We start from the raw sequence: 21,919 nt of genomic DNA on the forward strand, positions 1-21,919 counted from the left end.
TTACAGATCAACTGGTTACAACGTAAAAGCATAACAACATTGAGTTTAAATGCATTTGTGTGGTTGCTGCAAGGTATTAAGAGGTCGTATCTGTTCATATATCTTTTGCATAATAGTAGACATATTTGTATGTTATGTTATGACATTAAGCTTTTTGTATAACGTATGGATTGAATCAAAATGTAATAGGGGGAGTAGAGGGATATCGGTTATTCAGTGAGGGCCCGGGGGGCTGTATATATATATATATATATATATATATATATATTGTTATTTGCTTTTGATTCTGTGCCAATAAATATACCTGTGGTGTTACGAGTTGAGGTCCTGTATCCTGTCATTGGAAAACTGGATCCTGAAGAGAAAAGTGGCATTATTGGACCTTTATTACAGAGCCTTATACAGCTCTGTGTCATGTGAGTGACAGTTCAACCCCACCTAACTATATATGTTTTTACAGTTCACACTATCTTTGTTGTGTTTGTTGTGAGTGACAGTTCAACCCCACCTAACTATATATGTTTTTACAGTTCACACTATCTTTGTTGTGTTTCTTTGTTTTATTTTAGGCACCTTTTACTGATTTGTGATATAAACTTTACCAAGTATAATTTTGTATATTATATTTTTTCACTGTGACACAAGGGTTTACTTAGCTGGTGTATATATTTTGTTTATATTTGATTTTAGATTTATTTGCGTGTTGGGAAAACACTTACCTATATATCAGTTTGACACTTGTTTGAGCACTTATATTTATTTTGAAGATCTTCACACACTTTATTTTTATTTTCAGAATCCTTATCTAGGCCAAGTTAGTTACTGTGGTTCCAAGGTTGAGAGATAATCCAAGAGGCAAAGTCCTTTAACCAGTACGACGTCATCATCATTGTTTGTAAGTCCGAATGATTTCAAGGAATAGAGAAGGCGCACTGGGTGATGAGAAGTTGGGTTCTGTGAATAGAAATTTGAGACAGTGTAAACCAATAGGAGGACAGGTTGAATATCCCATCAACTATTTGCATAATATCTTGGTTCTTTGTTTCTCCACCACTATCTCCATGCTCAATGATCGCTTCCTGGAGGTATTTTTGATCAAGAGGAAAAATGTTTTTATCTCACTTCCATCCTATGGTTTCCCCCTAAAAATCTGCCTTTTTACTAAAAAAAGACAAGCTTCCTTTCCATGCATCTTTCCATTTGATACAATTTATCAAAACACATAAGAGCAAGACAAAGACCAGGAGAGAAGAGAAGACATAAAAGTCAAGAAGATAGATACAATGAGTGAGAAAGTAATACCAGTTGCACCTAAACCACAAGTGTGTTAATTAACGTTTAAAGAACGTTTAAGGGAAAGAGCAAGATTATTATTATTATTATTATTATTATTATTATTATTGCCATTTATATAGCTCTAACAGATTCTGTAGCGCTTTACAATATTATGAGAGGGGAATTTAACTATAAATAGGACAATTACAAAGAACTTACGGGAACAATAGGTTGAAGAGGACCCTGCTCAATTGAGCTTACATTCTATAGGAGGTGGGGTGTAAAACACATTAGGACAGGAATTTGCAGTCAAATAAGGTGGGTTGCCCTTTAGGAGAGAGCAAGAGACAGGTATGTGAGGTAGAGGTTACTCTGGGAGGCCATAAGCTTTCCTAAAGAGATGGGTTTTAAGGCACTTCTTAAAAGATGCAAGACTAGGGGAGAGTCTGATGGTGGTAGGCTATTCCATAGGAAGGGAGCCGCCCGCGAGAAGTCCTGCAAGCATGAGTTGGCCGTACGGGTGCGGACAACAGACAGGAGGTGGTCACGTGCAGAGCGGAGAGACCGAGAAGGGACATACCTATGGATCTGTGAGGAGATATAAGAGGGGCTAGAGTTGTTCAGTGCTTTATAGGTGTGAATTAGTACCTATAGCATACAGGAAGCCAATGTAAGGACTGACAGAGGGGTGAGGTGTGAGAAAAACGACTAGAGAGGAAAATCAGTCTGGCAGCAGCGTTCATTACGGACTGTAGCGGTGCAGTACGGCTTTTGGGAAGACCAATCAAGAGAGGGTTACAATAATCCATGCAGGAAATTACTAGAGCACGGACAAGCTCCTTGGTAGTATCTGGTGCAAGAAAGGGGCGGATGCAGGCCATGTTTTTAAGATGGAATCTACAGGATTTGGCAACATGCTGGATGTGAGGCTCAAAGGTGAGGCCAGAATCAAGTATGACGCCAAGACAGCGCGCTTGCAAGGATGGACTGATGTGGGTAGCACAAACTTGAAGGGAGAGCGAAAGAGGAGGATCAGTATTAGGAGGAGGAAAGACAAGGAGCTCAGTTTTAGAGAGATTGAGTTTCAGAAAGCGGGAGGACATCCAGTCAGAGATGGAAGAAAGGCAAGCAGTGACACGTTGCAGGACGGCAGGGGAGAGGTCTGGGGAGGAGAGCTATAACTGGGTGTCATCAGCGTACAGGTGGTAGCGGAATCCAAAAGAGGTAATAATTTTGCCAAGAGAGGCAGTTTAAAGAGAAAATAGAAGGGGACCAAGGACAGAGCCTTGGGGGACTCCAACCAAGACAGGATGAGGGGAGGAGGTATCATTAGAAAAAGAGACACTGAATGAGCGTTGGGAGAGATAAGAGGAAAGCCACGAGAGGACAGAGTCACAGAGACCAAGCGATTGAAGAGTTTGAAGAAGGAGAGAATGATCAACGGTGTCAAAGGCCGCTGAGAGGTCAAGAAGAATTAGTATGGAGTAGTGGCCTTTGGATTTAGCTGCGATTAGGTCGTTAGTAACTTTGATAAGCGCAGTAGTCTCAGTAGAAGAGGGCGGAAACCAGATTGAAGAGGGTCAAGGAGAGAGTTGGAATTGAGGAAATGAGACACACGGGTAAAGACAAGTCTTTCCAGAAGCTTTGAGGAAAAAGGGAGCAGGGATATGGGACGATAGTTAGAGGGGGTGGACGGGTCGAGGGATGTTTTTTTTAGTATAGGTACTACAGTGGCATGTTTAAGGTCAGCAGGGACAATGCCAGAAGAGAGAGAGCAGTTGAAGATGTGAGTTAAGGAAGGCACGAGACAAGTGGAGAGAGCTCTAATAAGGTGAGATGGGACAGGATCGAGTGGGCAAGTGGTGGGGCGAGAGGAACAGAGATGAGCAGCCACCTCTTGGTCAGTAGCCGGGGAGAATATCTGGGGTAGGAAATCCTTGATCTATGTGTGGTTGAGGAACAGAATGGCAAGGAGGGGAGAATTCTTCCCTTAGCTGTTCAATCTTGTCAGTAAAGTAACATGCAAAGTTATCAGCAGAAAGGTTAATTTGGAGGGTGGGCAAAGCAGGGCGAAGAAGAGAATTAAAGGTTTCAAAGAGACGTCTGGGATTGCGGGAGCATGAGCTAATGAGAGAGGAAAAGTAGGACTGTTTGGCAAGGGCAAGGGCTGTGCTGTATGAACACAATATGAATCTATAATGGAGAAAGTCTGACTGGGTGCGAGACTTCCTCCAGGAGCGTTCAGCACAACGGGAGCATCTTTGCAGGTAGCGTGTTGATTTAGTATGCCACGGTTAGGGGCGGGTCCTCCTCGAGGTTCTTGTTTGGAGCTCTGCTGCAGCGTTCAAGGCAAAGGTGAGGGTAGTGTTATATGCGGAGATGGCCAGTGAAGGACAGGAGAGGGAAGGGATGGACAGCAGTTGTTAATCAATATCAGCTGATAACTGCTGAGATCAAGAGAATTAAGGTCCCTCCTGAGTTGAGGGGGGGTTAGGTGAGGGGGTACATGAGAGCAAATGATAAGAGGTGGTGATCAGAGAGAGGAAATTGCAGATATTAGATACTGTACATGCATAAGTGAAGATTAGGTCTAGGGTATTGCCAGCTACATAGGTGGGAGAATTAGCCCACTGTGATAGCCCGAAGGAGGAAGTTATTGAAAGTAGTTTAGAGGCTGCAGAGGTCAAAGATGGGTTAATAGGAATATTGAAGTCCCCGAGAATTAGGGATGGAATGTTAGAAGAGAGGAAATAGGGGAGCCAGGCAGCACAGTGGTCAAGGAAGAGAAGAGGGGAACCAGGGGGACGATAAATAACAGAGAAGGGTTTGAAAAGGCGAATTTAATGTATTTCAAATGATGGGAAAGAGAGGGAAGGGGGGTGGATAAAGGTTTAAAGGAGCAGTGAGGGGAGACTCTACACCACCACCTTTACATTCAGAGTTTCTTGGGTTGTGGGTAAGTTGAAGACCACCGAAGGACAAAAATGCAGGGGTAGCAGTGTCAGAGGGGGAGATCCAGGTTTCTGTTAAGGCTAGTAAATCTATTGAACGAGAGATGAAGAAGTCATGGACAGCAGTGGATTTAGTAATATTTCAAACAGAGGGCAGTATTGAAGGAGGATTTAGAGGAACATGAGATGGGTATGAGATTAGTGTGGATCCTTGGGTTAGTATGTGGTGAGTTTGCCGAGATGGTACCGAGGTTTGAAGAGACATCACCAGCTGCTAGGAGCAGAAGGATAGAAAGGAAGTGAAGGTGGGAGTAGGATTTGAAAGTTTTGTAGGTGGGTATGTATTTAGAGGATATGGGAGGAGTTGGTGGAGATAGACTGGAAAGGTATGTGTAGAGTGCATGGGATGAATAGAGAGGGGAGGGGAGTAAGGTGGAAGCAATCAATATGGTGTTTCCAGGGACAGGGATAGTGAAAGGATAGGGATAATTTAGTAATGAGAGAAGTTAGGGTTTTAAGTGAAAAATAGAAGTGAGAACATTAGAGAAAATGTGTATTATATAGATATGTAGATCATATTCATACACAAATATCAGTGAGTGCTTAAACCATTGTAAGGATGCAGTAGGTTAACAGAGGATTTCAGGTGAAGAGAGGTTTAGTGACTTGATTGATGTGTTTAGGAAACCAGCTCTATAAGTAAGGTAATGACCAAGATTGGAACAGATATGCTGTAGAGAGGGGAAAAAGTGGGTCAGGATACTGGGCATAATGGTTTGGGGGGGAAAGAGGAAGGAATATATTATATATAGAAAAGTTCGGGTTCCTGCCGAACATTACATTTTTTGGACCCCGGATCCGAACACGGACATATCACTGTATGTTCGGGTTGGAGTTCGGAGTGCAGCGATTTAATGACGCATTTTGAAAGGCTGCAGGGCAGCCAATCAACAAGCGTTTGACTCGTGTGCCCTTAGAAGCCATCACAGCCATGCCTACTAATGGCTGTGATTGGCCAGTGCAGCAAGTGATCCAGCCTCTATAGAAGCTGGTCACTTAGTATAAGTAAATTATGCCCCTACTCGCTATACCGCTTAGATCCCCCCCTTATTGTTATTTAGGGCCCCCACCCACCGCGCAGGGGTGGGGGCCGGGGGTGAGGACAGTAGGTCCCCCCCTTATTGTTATTTAGGGCCCCCACCCATCGCACAGGGGTGGGGGCAATAGGTTTTTTTTTGTTTTTTTTACAGTGAGCAGCCACTGGCTGCTCACTGTTTTCTAGACACGCCCCTACTCGCGGTATAGCGAGTAGGGGCTGAATTTACTAATACTAAGTAATATTTACTTAGTATTAGTAAATATGTCTGAAAGACCAATTTAGGTGACCAATTTAGGTCTTTCAGCCTTTTGGTAGATAGCTCCCTAATACCGTGGGAATTAGGGAGTTATCTACTAAGCGGCTGCTTATTTTATGTTATTTTTAAGTGATTTCCCTATCCACATTTGTTTGCAGGGCACTTGTCCTACTCTTACCCCCATTTTACTTCCTTTTGCAGCCCTCTAGCCCTTTCCAGGAGTTTTTAGAGCCATTTTCGTGGCCAAAAGTTCGGGTCCCCATTGACTTCAATGGGGTTCAGGTTCGGAGTCAACTTCGAGCTGAACCCGGACTTTTTTCAAAGTTCGGTCGAACCCGCCGGACCTGAACATCCAGGTATCCGCTCAACTCTCTAATATATTTTACTGATATATACTAATACACAGGTGTCAAACACAAGGCCCGTGGGCCGAATCCGGCCCGCCAGACCTCGTCATGTGGCCCGTGTAGCCGCCGCCGGCCGCCAGTCTTCACCCAGGGCCGGCGCGTCCATAAGGCGGCTCAGGCGGCCGCCTTAGGGCGCACCGGCCCGGGGGCGCAAATGTCCGGGTGACCAGCAGGAGGGAAGCGCACAGCTCCCCTCTCCTGCCGGTCAATTCTTGTAGCGTGGCCGAGCGCCAAGCTTCAGTGCCGCGGACTGTGTGGAGGGGGCGGGGATATGAACACGTCATATCCCTGCTCCCTCTGTAGCACACAGCGCGGCTGGCGCCCAGCAGGGGCGGAGCTACCGCCGGCCCCCTCACGTCAGCCTGGGAGGAAGTCCTCCCAAGAAGACAGCAGAGGGCAGAGAGGAGGGGGGCTGGGCAGGACCAGCTCCTCCAACTCCCAACTACCTCAGGCAGCACTCTGGATCCCAGGTAAGCCACCCTCCTGAACCTGTCTGTCTGTGTGTGTGTGTATGTCTGTCTGTGTGTGTATGTCTGTCTGTGTGTATGTCTGTCTGTCAGTGTGTATGTCTGTCTGTCAGTGTGTGTGTGTGTCTGTCTGTCAGTGTGTGTGTGTCTGCCAGTGTGTGTATGTCTGTCAGTGTGTGTGTGTCTGGCAGTGTGTGTATCTGGCAGTGTGTGTATGTCTGTCTGTCAGTGTGTGTATGTCTGTCTGTCAGTGTGTGTGTGTCTGTCAGTGTGTGTATGTCTGTCAGTGTGTGTGTGTCTGTCAGTGTGTGTGTGTGTATATGTCTGTCTGTCAGTGTGTGTGTGTGTGTGTGTGTGTGTGTGTGTAGGTGTATGTCTCTGTCAGTGTGTATATGTCTGTCTGTCAGTGTGTGTGTGTGTGTGTATGTATCGGTCAGTGTGTGTATATGTCTGTCTGTCAGTGTGTGTGTGTATGTCTGTCAGTCTGTGTGTGTGTGTGTGTATGTCTGTCTGTCAGTGTGTGTGTGTATGTCTCTGTCAGTGTGTGTGTGTAATAATTTATGATAATAAAGAGTGGACACATAGTCCTACAGATACAACCGGCCCTTTGAGGGTGACCAAACTGCTGATGCGGCCCCCGATGAATTTGAGTTTGACACCCCTGTACTAATATATTTTAAAATTTAACTCAATCATGGAAACCAAGGTTTTCCTAGGGTATATAAGCCTAATCAGGGGGCAGCAAAGCAAAGTATTATATCCAGGGGCACCAAATTCTTTCATGGTTTCTTCTTAATAGTGTGTCAAATTCAGGAACATCTGTTCTCCAATAGCAGAAGTTACAGACCTTGTGGGGCAGTCTAAAGTCTGAACTGGACAACGAGGGTAACAGCATCATGCCTGGGCCAACAAAGGGTTGGTCATAGGAGTGACACCAAGTTGTTGAGTAAGGAGCATGCACACCATCCTGCAATACGAAGCTACTCTTGTACACTGCAAACAGATATGGTAATAGTAAGCCTCTGGAATACAGAGGAAATTACTTGGAAAAATGTGGTGCATTCACACCGGGTCTAGATACCACCTTAATACACATTTTCTTATACAATGGTACAGATGTACAGTTTATAGCAGTTGTCAAAAATCTTCATCTTTGTTGATCACCTGACAAAGCTCCTTTTCCTAGAGCACCTGACATTTTGTCTTTCCCATTGCACTTCTGTTTTGTCACATCCAATAAAAACTGGAGATTGTGCCTTTTCGCAAACTTTAACATTTACGGTATACGATTTTTCGTTTGTAGTAAGTGGAGATAATGGTCGAAGGGTAATCTGTGTTCTCAAGAATTTTAAAATGGCATTAAAATTACCAAGTACAACAAAGAGTATACCAAATTTCTCCATAAAGGATTCAGCTCTCAAAGGCTGGCCTCTCCATTCAAAGTCTCTAACTGTAAGTATAAAAAGAATGGATACACCACCAAAAAAAATCTTTGTGGCTCTTTCTGCAGTGTCAGTAGAGCATGGGGTTGCCAATGACAGGATTCATAAGAAACATATATGTATGAATACCGTCTTTAAGAGCTTGTCTTCACCATAGGAAATAGGTGTGAGCCATATTTAAAGTAGACAAGTCACGTCTTTGCTACATAATTTGGATCAGAGCAGTGTTGAGAGGGGTCGTGGTCGTGGGTAGCAGATTTTTTTCTCTTCAGAATGTGTACCCCCACCTAAGTGATTGTGCAAACTGGGCAACCATGTAGAATAGAGATAGGTTAGAGAAAAACAATTTCCCATTCCTTCTGGGCCTAAAAGATGTAGATGTTGATAAACATGCTTTCTTGCCTGTACAAACACATTTCATTATATTTCTTAGAAGTTTTAACGCATCATAATCTGTATAGCTCTAAACATATAGAGTATCTTTGGCAGGATCATCATTTTGATAGAATGAACCCAATCAGCACTATACAATATGGAGTTTAACATAAGAGAAAATTGTTTAAGGCCCCACCTTGAATACGCTGCATAGTGTTGGATGCCTGTTTTGAAGATGGATATTTTTACACTAAAAGAAGCGCATAGGTACTCAGCAAAATTAGTAAAGAATATAATACGGGACGGCGCATGATAAATAAACCAAATTAGTAATCACAATATAAGTAAAATAATTAAAACTATAACCAAAGTATAAAACAGCACAGCAGGAAACATTTTATGACAATATATGTATACTAATGCCACCTAGTGTCCAAATATAATGTAGCTTTGATCTTGTTAACAGTCTAATCAAAATATGAGCTTTAGCACACATGTTAAAAGCAGTCAATGGCAATAGTGGATAGTCTGTAATCCTTACCATGGGACAGAAAATAGTGGACTGAATATCATCAATTTGTCCCACAAAACTAATTGAAATATAGAAGACAAAAAGGATGTGTCTGGAGCTCCGGACCGCAAGGCCGATAAACAACCCATTTTCTGAGACCCAGACTGGATTTACAGGACCCGACGAACCTCCCCAGAGTCCTAAACCCAGATGGAAAAGAAAACAAAAAAAGCGAGACAAGAAGCGACCCGAATGGGCATGAACATCTGGGATTTGTGGCGGCAGGCTCATGGCACTCAGGGGCCTAAGATGGCAGCCATTACTGGGGACTGCTCGGACCTCTCGGACGACTTCTGTGGAACTGAAGAGGGCTACATACCGGCACAGGCGCTCCCTCCACCACAGATCCCGACAACAAAGCCGGACTCTGCTTCGGTGACGGCCACGCTCTTGAAAGAGCTACTGGCGGACCTACAAAAGAACCTCTAGGCAGACATGGCCACAATCCGCCAGGACTTGAAAGGCCTGACTGGCATAATAGGAGCACTTGAAACCGCCTCACTCTCAAGCAAGCAGCAAATCACCAACCTCCAACAAGAGGTCAAGGATCTGCAAAAACTAAACAGCTCCTATGAAGGACGCTTTGCCTCCCTTGAGGACTCCCGCCGCGGGAACAACATAAAAGTAAGGGGGGTCACCGACAACCTACCCGATGCAGAGCTCCCGCACATGGTGAGGAGACTAATGTCGCCCCTGCTTACGCCCAAACTAGCCAAAACATTAGAAACAGAGGGCATATTCAGAGTGTCCAAATCAGCCAGGGCGCCAACCACAGCCACGAAAGACTTAATAATACAATTCGTTAGAGGACAAAATAAAGCAGCTCTCCTGAAAGCACTACGTGGCAACTCACCTTACTCCTTTGAAGACATGTCCTTGACTTTCTATGCAGATCTGAGCGGTGGTACCATGGCATGGCGTAGGGAGATGCAGCCGCTCCCCACCCTGCTACAAAAGCATAACCTTAGCTACAGATGGCGCCCTTCCAGGGCCCTGTCAATCACCCAGGGGACTGCAACCCACATCACCTGGGACCCCCGTGAAATCGCAATGACCCTGCAGCAACTTGGCATCCCCCAAAATATAATATTTTGTTGATACCTACAATCTTATAAACGGCTTACTCCCCACATAGACAGTGACCACAGAGTAACGCCTGCACGCAACCCCAGCTCAGCACAGCATACAGTACAGCGGCGCTCACGAAATGGGTGGGCCCACGGGGCACACAGACACACGGTACAGCTATTCCACTATACAGCATCTATATCACTACATGTGTCTCCCCAGGCCCACTAAGAGGTTACACATAACCTAAAGAACACCACAAATAATTACACCACAGACCGTACCCCTAGCAAACAAACAAAAATACTATCATTTTATGCCCAGCGCAACTAAACTCACAAGACTCTCTTAAACCTCTCGCAAGTCACTCTCCACTTTAGAGAAACACCACATTTCATCATGAACACCTCTAAACTACCTGCACAACAAAAATAAAGAATATAAAAAAAAATATATATATATATATATATATATATATATATATATATATATATATATATATAAGACAAATAGGGGAAGGGAAACAAAATAGAAATATCATAGGGTAAAAATTTATTTAAAAAGAAAAAGAGAGAAATTCCCAATACACTCCACTGATAGAAGGCATGAAGGAAGGGAGTAAGTAAGAAGTAAGAAATTAGCTAAAAAATAACCCTAACCTTTATTAGAATCTAATACATATAAATAGACCTGAAATAGCTCAATATTTAGTGATAATGTTATTGTGTCTACAGGATAGACGAGGATGGTGGAATAAAACAGCTTTCTTTTCTTTTCTTTTGGATTTCTGCAAAATATATCCTATAGATTACCACATATTCAGCAAATCAAAGTTTAGAAGAACGGATAATTGTAGATCATTCTCTGTACCATACACGTATTAGTTAAGTCCTGCATCATTCACCAGTTTCTAATATTTATAGTATTCACAGTATTTAAATAGACATCCACAGAACAATTTTAGATTGTTTACTGTCTCACAAACTTAGCAGATGAGTTCTGCATCCTTTATCAGCTATTAATGGTCTAATAGTCATCTTTTTCATAGATGTTAGTATACAAATCTATACTTTGATTATCTTTAATCTAATATTAGCTATTAGCAGTTTACCTATCAGAGTCTTCCCCTCTGATGAACAGGGGCACTTGCTGCACTTTTGGATGTGGGAGGGAGGAGAGAGAGATGGAGGGGCTGCAGAGGAGAAAAGGGGGAGAGAGACATATGGGGTGCCAAGAGTGGTGTGGGAAGAAAAACACATGGAGGTGCCTGTGGGGAGTGAGACACATGAAGTGGCTTTGGGGTGAGACACATGGAGTGGCTTATGGGGGAGATCAGACACACGAAGGAGCTGGCGGGAGCATATGAGACACAGGGGGGAAATGCGACACATGGAGGGGCATGAGTTGTGAAGGGCGAAAGGCACATGGAGGTGCCTGGGTGGAATGAGACATGTGGTGGGGCATGGGGGGAGGGAATGAGACACGTGGAGGGGCTGGCGGGGAGAAAGTGAGGCACTTGGGGGGATGAGACACATGGAGGGGCTAGGTAAGAGGAAATACAACACAATACAACAAGTCTGCACTGGAGTTATAGATGAGTGGGTTGTAAATGACAACCCGTTTGCAAATGGGCTGTATTCTGAAATTAAGGCAGAGCTGGTCCCTTCAGTTACTGTATTGATAGTACCTACACCTCTCCTTTGCAGCAGTGCTGGAAGGAAGGGATGTCAGATTATTTCCTTGTGGCATGATAAGGAAGTTACATTGGATAGAAGAAACAGGAGCCTAATTTAATGTCCTTAAAGGACCACTATAGGCACCAAGACCACTTCCGCTTAATGAAGTGGTCTGGGTGCCAGGTCCATCTAGGATTAACCCTGCCTGCTGTAAACATAGCAGTTTCAGTGAAACTGCTATGTTTACATATGGGTTAATCCAGATTCTAGTGGCCTCTAGTGGCCCTTGACAGCCGCTAAAGGCGCTTCCGCACTTCTCACTGTGATTTTCACGGTGACGTCAGAAGAGGGAGGAGAGTCCGAGCGCCAAGGGAGCCCAGCGCTGGAGAAAGGTGAGTGTTTAACCCCCTTCCTCCCCTTTCTGCCTGGCGGGAGTGGGTCCCTGAGGGTGGGGGCACCCTCAGGGCACTATAGTGCCAGTAAAACATGTTTGTTTTCCTGGCACTATAGTGGTCCTTTAATTAGGGCAATCCCACATAAGGGAATAAAATTAGGGAGCTATCGACTGAGCAGATGAAAAATCAGTATTAAGAAAAAAATCCCTTTTTTAATTTTGCTGTTTCAGTTGCTTAATGGATAAGTCTCTTATTTGTTATCCTTATGAAAATGAATGGATCAGAAATCATTTGGTTAAATTCATCTAAATTAGTTTGCTTTTGGTAATTTTGGATAGTGCAGAATTCAGAATTTTGAAGCTTCTGAAATACAGCAGAATTTCAGATGAAATTCAAGTCATCTGAATTCTAATGGACATGTCTAGGAGAGAAACCACTCACTGCTTGGAGACCTAGAGAAATGTCCTGCCCCAGGCAAGCGACACTCTTTCAATATAAGACGGAAGGGAAGGGTGGCTAAGATCAGCTGGATATAATATTTTGTTGTATCTGTATGTTTGCCAGTGTTTATATATGTATGGCAGTTTTTTTGTATTTGAGTCAGTATATATGTGTGTAGGACCTTGAATGTCTAAGTATATGTGGCAATATGAACCTGTGTGAAGTGTGTATCTTTGTGTGGGGGTGTATATCAGTTTGTGTGTATGTGTAGCAGTGTTTCTATGTATGTTGCAGTGGGTGTCTGTCTGTGCTGTATATTTTTGTGTATCTGTGTGGCAGATCAATTATTTTTGCATAGAGTAGTTCAACCGAAACACATTTTTCCACCATGCTCCAGTCTAGTCATGGGTCATCCATTTGAGTTCCAGCTTGGAGTGCTACACAGGGCTGCACTATGTCACGACAAGTGACCCAAACACGCAGAATATAACCCAAATAGAAAACGTATTACCAGACCTTAGAATGGCCGGGTTCAGGGCCGGCCTTAGGCCCTAAGGCGCCCTGTGCAAAAAATCTTCAAAGCGCCCCCCCCCCCCCCATCATACCCCTTTATCCATGTACTGTGTGTGTCAATAGGTGTGTAGTGTAGTGGTAGCTGGGGGAGCAGGGGCAGTGTAGTGGTAGGTAGGGGATCAGGGGGCACAGTGGTGGTAGGTGGGGGATCAGGGGGCACAATGGTGGTAGGTGGGGGACCAGGTGGCACAGTGGTGGTAGCTGTGGGAGCAAGTGTAGTGTATTGGTAGGTGGGGGAGCAGAGGTAAAGTAGTGGTGGGTGGGGGAACATGGGGCACAGTGGGGGAGAAGGGGTAGTGTAGTGATAGGTAGGAGAGCAGGGGCACAGTGGGTAACTGGGGGAGCGGGGGTAGTGTAGTTGTAGGTTGGAGAGCAGGGTCACAGTGGGTAACTGGGGGAGCAGAGGCACAGTGGGAAGGTGGAGGAGCAGGGGCACAGAGGGTAGCTGGGGGAGAGGGGGCACAGTGGTAGTAGCTGGGGGAGAAAGGGCACAGTGGTAGTAGCTGGGGGAGAGGGGGCACAGTGGTGGTAGCTGGGGGAGCAAGGGGAACTGTAGGTAGCTGGGGGAGCAGGGGCACTGATAGGCTAGGTGGGGGGGCAGGGGGCACAGTTATGCTAGGTGGGGAGGAGGGGCACTGTGTGGAGCGGGGGGAGCAGGGGCACAGTTAGGCTAGGTGGGGAAGCAGGGGGCACAGTGGGTAGCTGGCGGAGCAGGGGGCACAGTGGGTAAGGAGCAGGGACACAGGCTAGGTGGGGGGCAGGGGGCACAGATAGACTAGGTGGGGGGCAGGGGCACTGTGGGTAGCTGGGGAGCAGGGGCACAGTTAGGCTAGGTGGGGAAGCAGGGGGCACAGTGGGTAGCTGGGGGAGCAGGGGCACAGTTAAGCTAGATGGGGGTGAGAAGGCACAGCGGTGGTAGCTGGGAGAGTGGGGGCACAGTGGTGGTAGCTGGAGCACAGTGGTGGTAGCTGAGGAGCAAGGGGCACAGCGGTGGTAGCTGGGAGAGTGGGGGCACAGTGGTGGTAGCTGGAGCACAGTGGTGGTAGCTGAGGAGCAAGGGGCACAGTGGGTAGGTGGGGGAGCAAGGGGCACAGTGAGTAGGTGGGCAAGTAAGGGGCACAGTGGGTAGGTGGGGCATAGTGGGTAGGTGGAGGAGCATGGTGGCACAGTTAGGCTAGGTGGGCAGCAGGGGCACAGTGGGTAGCTGGGGGAGCAGGAGCACAGTTAGGCTAGGTGGGGAAGCAGGGGGCACAGTGGGTAGCTGGGGCGCAGTGCACAGATAAGCTTGCTGGGGCGAGGGGGCTCTGCGGTGGTAGCTGGGGTAGAGGGGGCACAGTGGTGGTAGCTGGGGGAGAGAGGGCACAATGGTGGTAGCTGGGAAGCAAGGGGCACAGCGGGTAGGTGGGGAAGCAAGGGGCACAGTGGGTAGGTGGGCACAGTGGATAGGTGGGGGAGCAATGGGCACAGTTAGGGTAGGTGGTGGGCAGGGGGCACAGTTAGGGTAGGTGGGGAGCAGGAGGCACAGTTAGGGTAGGTGGTGGGCAGGGGGCACAGTTAGGGTAGGTGGGGAAGCAGGGGGCACAGTTAGGGTAGGTGGTGGGCAGGAGGCACAGTTAGGGTAGGTGGTGGGCAGGAGGCACAGTTAGGGTAAGTGGGGAGCAGGGGGCACAGTTAGGGTAGGTGGGGAGCAGGGGGCACAGTTAGGGTAGGTGGGGAGCAGGGGGCACAGTTAGAGTAGGTGGGGGCAGGGGGCACAGTTAGGGTAGGGGGGAGCAGAGGGCACAGTTCGAGTAGGTGGGGAGAAGGGGGCACAGTTAGGGTAAGGGGAGCATGAGGCACAGTTAGGGTAGGTGGTGGGCAGGGGGCACAGTTAGGGTAGGTGGGGAAGCAGGGGGCACAGTTAGGGTAGGTGGTGGGCAGGAGGCACAGTTAGGGTAGGTGGTGGGCAGGAGGCACAGTTAGGGTAAGTGGGGAGTAGGGGGCACAGTTAGGGTAGGTGGGGAGCAGGGGGCACAGTTAGGGTTGGTGGGGAGCAGGGGGCACAGTTAGAGTAGGTGGGGGGCAGGAGGCACAGTTAGGGTAGGTGGTGGGCAGGAGGCACAGTTAGGGTAAGTGGGGAGCAGGGGGCACAGTTAGGGTAGGTGGGGAGCAGGGGCACAGTTAGGGTAGGTGGGGAGCAGGGGGCACAGTTAGAGTAGGTGGGGGCAGGGGGCACAGTTAGGGTAGGGGGGAGCAGGGGGCACAGTTCGAGTAGGTGGGGAGAAGGGGGCACAGTTAGGGTAAGGGGAGCAGGAGGCACAGTTAGGGTAGGTGGTGGGCAGGGGGCACAGTTAGGGTAGGTGGGGAAGCAGGGGGCACAGTTAGGGTAGGTGGTGGGCAGGAGGCACAGTTAGGGTAGGTGGTGGGCAGGAGGCACAGTTAGGGTAAGTGGGGAGTAGGGGGCACAGTTAGGGTAGGTGGGGAGCAGGGGGTACAGTTAGGGTAGGTGGGGAGCAGGGGGCACAGTTAGAGTAGGTGGGGGCAGGGGGCACAGTTAGGGTAGGGGGGAGCAGGGGGCACAGTTAGAGTAGGTGGGGCGCAGGGGGCACAGTTAGGGTAAGGGGAGCAGGGGGCACAGTTAGAGTAGGTGGGGAGCAGGGGGCACATTTAGGGTAGGGGAGAGCATGGAGCACAGTTAGGGTCGGGGGATCAGGGGGCACAGTGGGGATCAGGGGGCACAGTGGGGATCAGGGGGCAAAGTTAGGGTAGGGGGAGCAGGGGGCACAGTTAGAGTAGGTGGGGAGCAGGGGGCACAGTTAGAGTAGGTGGGGAGCAGGGGGCACAGTTAGAGTAGGTGGGGAGCAGGGGGCACAGTTAGGGTAGGGGGCAGCAGGGGGCACAGTTAGGGTAGGGGGGAGCAGGGGGCAGTGTGGTGGTAGATGGGGGAACAGGAACTCCTTCCTGCTTCCCCTAACTTACAAGAGGGTTCGCCTGCCTGTAGCTCCGCCCCACTTCCCATGTAGCCCCGCCTCCGATCGGCGTTTAACCCTGCCCCCTTTCTCTCACTGAGATCCGAGTGGGGCGTCTGGGGACTATCAGTGAGGGCAGCATTAAGAGGCAGGGGGGCGGAGCGCGGCCACGCTACACAGCGCAGCCTGTATTAGGGGAGAGCTCTGAGCTCTCCTTCACAGGCTGTCACTAGGAGACAGTGCGAGCTGTGTCAGCCACAGGGCGCCCCCTGGTCCATGGCGTCCTGTGCGGCCGCACAGCTCGCACACCCCTAAGGCCGGCCCTGGCCGGGTTTAACGTAGGTAGAATAGTCAAAGAATAGCCAAAGTTAAGGAAAACCAGAGACCAGTATAACGATAAAGAATAGCCGAGTTAGGGAATCAGAAAACCGGATAAATGAGAAAAACGAGCCAAGTCAGGAAACCAGAACGAAGAATAGTCAATAAACACAAGCCGAGTCAAAAAAACAAGAAACAGAACCAAGACAGAAAACAGGATAGCACTAGATGGAACAACCAGTGAACCACAATGGGGCAATGAATAAAAGCAGAAGGCGCTCTTTTATAGTGGAGCATCTTTTGCTTTAAATCCATGCCCCCAAAATGTCAGGGAGCGTGGAATATTTTGAATTTTCGAGGTATAGCCACTATGATGTCGGCATCATAAAATGAGGCGTGCGCAGAGTGGCCAGCTGCTGACATGCCATCATCGGGAGGAGTTGGCACCCGAAACTACACCTCGCGGATCCGCGGAAGAAAGGTAAGGTATCGTGACAGTACCCCCTCCTCCAAAACCGACCTCTGGGCGGGAAGAACCAGGCCTATCAGGATAACGGCCATGAAAAGAACAGAGCAAACAAGGAACGTGGACAACTGAAACTTAATCCTTCGGATAATCTTAAATGGCCCGATATATCAGGGTGCAAATTTCATAGAAGGAACCTTCTATGTGTGCTCAACCACACCCTTTCACCAACCACGCCCTTTCACCAACCACGTAAGTAGGAGTAGCACTACGATGTCTATCCGCATTGCACTTTTGGAGCTTAGCCCTTTGTATAAGGATTTGTTTCACCCCTAATCAAGTCTCTCTTAATCTCTCCAAACTGCTTTCTACACTTGGCATACCAGTAGGAGAGAGAAAGAATTCGGAAGCACAAGAGGGTCAAACCCATAGTTAATATAAAAAGTAATGTGTTGCGTAGACTCGTGTACTTCGATGTTGTGAGCGAACTCAGCCCAAGGGAGTAAACCATCCCAATCGTCTTGATATTCAAAAGTAAAACATCAAAGGTATTGCTCAAATGATTGGTTCATCCTCTCGGTAGCACCATTAGACTGAGGATGATATGAGGACGATAAATTAAATTGTACACCTGTAACATAATTATCCTCACCTTGCGGTATCTGCAGTAATTGCCTTCCTGACAAATGCGGAAGTGCCGTTCAGCGGCCATTGGGCAATATATCTGACTCCTGCGGCATGTTGGTTTATGCCGGCCACTGTGGATGCACACCAATTTGTAACCCCACATCCGCCCACGGTATTGACGACGACGTCGGCATGCGTGTGACGTCCCTTAAAAGACGCGCACGCACGTTCTTGGGTCAAAGGCTGGGTACGACCAATCTAATCTGAAGAAGGCTTATTTAAACTCATTTTTTCCTTTCTCATTGCCCTGTCATGGTTTCCCTTAGTGTTTCTCCGAGAGTGTGTTCCTGAGCGTTTTTTTCTGGTTATTGACTTTGGCTTCGTTTTGACTTCCCTGTTCTGGTATCGCTGACTTTTGGCTTTGTGTCTCATTCTGTGTTCCTAACCTCAGCAAGTATTCTGACTATTCTCTGGTACGTTAAGTCCGGCCATTCTAAGGCCCGGTAAGACATTTCCTTTAGTCCTAGGTGTGATACAGTTCTGCGTGCTGGATCAACTTGTAATCCTGACAATACCTAATTGGTTACAGAATGCCTTCCAGAATCGAGAACTAAATGGTGGACCTCTGTCCGAAACCATATCGTTAGGTAACCTGTGTAACCGAACGACCTCTCTTATGAACAGTGTGGCTGGTTCAGAGGAGGAAGGTAACGTAGCCAAAGGTATGAGATGAGTTATCTTAGAGAATCTGTCAATGAAGGTTAATATAACGGTTTTGATTTCTGAAGTTGGTAAGTCTACTACAAAATCCATCGCTATACTATACCATGGTTTAGTCGGAATGGGCAATAGCATGAGTAAACCACATGTTTTTTTGTGCTGGGTTTTAGTTGCAGAACATGTGCTACAAGCAAGTACATATTCTTGAACATCCTTCTTGTAGGAGGGCCACCAGAAACGCTTAGCTTGAAGAGACTCTGTCTTGTGTATACCAGGATGACCAGCCGTCTTGGCATCATGCATAAGCGACAATACCTTTTCTCTATGAATTGGAGGTACGTATAATTTGTCAGAAGGTATAGGTAAAGATGACTGATCCTGAAGCTTTTCTAGCTTTTTTATCAGATCAGAATGGATTACGGTTTTAGTAGTGGCTAATATGCATTCAGCAGGTATTATGGGTGATTTTTGTGGTTCAGTAAAGGATTGGGGTTCAAACTGATGGGATAGAGCATCAGCCTTAGTATTTTTTGACCTGGGTCTGTACATTACCCTGCTATTAAAACGTGATAAAAATAGAGACCACCGATCATGTCTGTCGGTCATTTTTTTAGCATTCCCAAAATAGGATAGGTTCTTGTGGTCGGTAAGAATAGTAACCGGTATAGTAGAACCCTGTTGCCATGTTGCCATTCCTTTAGAGCAGTAATGATAATAATACCTTTCTTTCGGTCAATTTCTTTGAATAAAAAACACAAGGATGTAGGGGTAAGTCATCCAATGGTCTTTGAGATAGAAAGGCCCCCACACCTGTCTCAGATGCATCGGCCTCCAACAGAAAAGGGCGAGAAGGGTCAGGATGAGCCAATATAGGCACTGATGCGAAAGCTTTCTTTAGGGTATCAAAAGCAGCAATTGCCTCTGGAGTCCACTGTTGGTGTGACTTCCCTTTTTTGATTATGGACGTGATACGTGCTGTAATAGAATAAAACCCTTTTATGAACCTCCTATGATAGTTGGCAAATCCCCAAAAACGTTGTATGGATTTTAAACCAACTGGTAGGGGCCAATTAAGTATAGCCTCAAGCTTCTTTGGGTCAATCTGAAACCCCAGAACCTGAGATAATATACCCTAAAAAGTGTACCTAACTCTTGTCAATCAGGCACTTTTCCAATTTACAGTATAGTCCGTTTTTAAAATAACTTGGATAGGACTTGTTTAACATGGTCATGGTGTTCCTCTCTGTTCTTAGCATATATTAAAATGTTGTCCCGAGAGACTATTGTGAATTCCTGTAAGTAGTCCCTTAGTACATCACTCATAAAGTCCTGGAAGACAGCTGGAGCATTACATAAGCGAATGGAATAACCGTATATAAAATCGTCAGCAGCACCAGAATCAATTAAGGCTAGAGTATGTACTTTCAGCCCTAATGTCATGGGTAGTAGAAGCCTAAGTACTTGTCTTTAGTTAAAGGAGGACATATGTATTACACCCAAGGTCTGTCCTCTGTGAGGACTTAGGTGTGGGGATTTTCCGGTCTGTTGGGACAGGCCAAACGAAGGTGACCTTTCTTCCCACAGTACAGACAAAGCCCTTTTCTCTTCCTGCACATTTTCTCAGCGTCTGATAACCGAGTGAGCCTTAGTTGCATAGGTTCTGGAAGGGCCACAGTGGTTTCAGATGAAGGAAAGGTTAAGGCTAACCATACTGAATTTCTCCTTGGTCTGTACTTAGTGTTTTGCCTATGTCTCGGGGATTTCATCAATATGAGCTAGGTATGTTATTAACTCCTCCAGAGTATTTGGTAGGTCTCTGGCTGCTACTTCATCAAGCAAGGTGTCAGAGAGTCCGTTCATAAACACATCAAAAAAAGCTTGATTGTTCCACTGTACCTCTGCTGCGTAATTGCAAAATTCTAATGAGTCTTCCACCAGAGAACGAGAACCCTGTTTCATGCGCAAGAGTATCTTTGCAGTATTAGCTTTTCTTACAGGGGGATCGAACTATCGGATTATCGTTCTCCCATAATGGGTTAGCCAAAACCAAAGCCCTATCCACTAGGAGGGTGATGATAAACCTATCTTAGCTCTGTCGGTAGGATAGGCTCGGGATTGGAGCTCAAAGTGTATGCTTTTTTGATTCAGGAAACCACAGCGTGCACTTGTAATATATTACTCTGCAAATTCCGCGTGTGTGTGTGTGTTTTATTTTTATTTGATTGTCTTTTATTATATATATTTTTGGGTGCACCTATGTTAATTTATAATGTTTACTAAGTGTTTAATGCCAGGCTATTACTTAGATATATCTCCTACCTCATCTGAACCTGGGTATCTCTCTGGTAAAAGAGGAGACTCCTTCTCAACTGCAGCTATACAAGTAAATATCCAGTTCAGAAATGATCCAATCACAGGTTACTAAAGTTACAAGTGTGTACGGTAGTTAGCAAAGAATGTGTCAGTGGTAACTATAACTTTTTTTTAATTTTTTTAAAGGACTGTTCTTGTGTGACCAAAGTAAAGCTGTAAATTATGGCTTTTGGTTTTCTGTGAGATATATATTATCAATTTCAGAAGGATGGAAATCTAAGTTGTCCTTGCCAAAAATTGGACATGTGAGAGATACTACAAAAGTTAACTCACCAGCCTATTTTGATTTGAACCAGAAGAAAGTTGTGTAATACTTTCCAAACATCCATACACAACAAAACATCAATTTTATCAAAGGCAATAGATAAATCCAGGAGGAAAACATAGGATGGATTTAGTTTCCACTGTAACAGGTACATGTGTTACATTGATAAATGCCTCTTTAAAGAGTTTGGACATACTTGTTAGGCACAGGGTAAAGTAGAAATCTAGAAGTGAGAGATGTATAGGGAAATAGCTGGCTAGAGAAAGAGGTTTGAGGGGAAACTTCTTTATAGGGTCGCCATCAGGTGGTGACAACCTTGACGCATGTGTAGCGCAGAACTGCCCCCAGTGCACCTGCACTGCGGTCCGCACACTGATGGGGCCCGTCGGGTGGCCCAGGCACTTAGGGCCACCCAGTGGGCCCTATATCTTCAGGGGACCGGTCAGCGCTGTGGCCATGTAACATGTAACATGTAAAAATGTTAGCCTCAAGAAGTGCTGGGATGAAGTGACGCCCGGTGTGTGTTTTAGTGTATATGTATGTGTGTCTGTCAGTTTGTATGCATGTCTGTCAGTATGCATGTGTGTCTGTCAGTATGCATGTGTGTCTGTCAGTATGTATGTGTGTATGTCAGTATGTATGTATGTCAGTATGTATGTGTGTATGTATGTTAGTATGTATGTGTGTCTGTCAGTATGTATGTGTGTCTGTCAGTATGTATGTATGTATGTATGTATGTGTGTGTGTGTGTGTCTGTCAGTATGTATGTGTGTATGTCAGAATGTATGTGTATGCCAGTATGTATGTATGTGTGTCAGTATATATGTATGTGTGTGTGTATGTATGTTAGTATGTATGTGTGTCTGTCAGTATGTATGTGTGTGTGTGTGTGTGTCAGAATGTATGATTGTATGTCAGTATGTATGTGTATGTCAGTATGTATGTATGAATGTGTCTGTATATATCTCAACATTATGTATGAATGTATGTGTCTGTTTGCATGTCAGTATGTATGTATGTGTGTCTGTATGTATGTATGTGTGTCTGTATGTCCTTGTGCATGCGTGCGTGTGTCTGTATGTATGTTAGTATGTGTCTGTGTGTCTGTATGTCTGTTTCAGAATGTGTGTGTCAGTATGTATGCTTGTATGTGTGTATGTCTGTTTCAGTATGTGTCTCTGTTAGTTAGTATGTATGTGTGTGTGT

General features: G+C 46.2%; 1 protein-coding gene across 4 annotated transcripts in view; it reads left to right on the forward strand.

The window, feature by feature from the left end:
- Window positions 1–21,919, forward strand: part of LOC134579447 (3-galactosyl-N-acetylglucosaminide 4-alpha-L-fucosyltransferase FUT3-like) — a 111,576-nt gene that overhangs the window by 82,973 nt on the left and 6,684 nt on the right. For 2 of the 4 annotated variants that reach the window (XM_063438741.1, XM_063438743.1), the window contains exon 2: window positions 797–895. The exons of the other annotated variants lie outside the window; for them this stretch is intronic. The gene's annotated coding sequence lies outside the window, so the exon portion shown is untranslated. The remainder of the gene's footprint in view (window positions 1–796; window positions 896–21,919) is intronic. 4 annotated transcript variants of the gene reach the window in all.

This window comes from Pelobates fuscus, chromosome 12 (genome assembly GCF_036172605.1).
Source record: "Pelobates fuscus isolate aPelFus1 chromosome 12, aPelFus1.pri, whole genome shotgun sequence".
Lineage (NCBI taxonomy): Eukaryota > Metazoa > Chordata > Amphibia > Anura > Pelobatidae > Pelobates > Pelobates fuscus.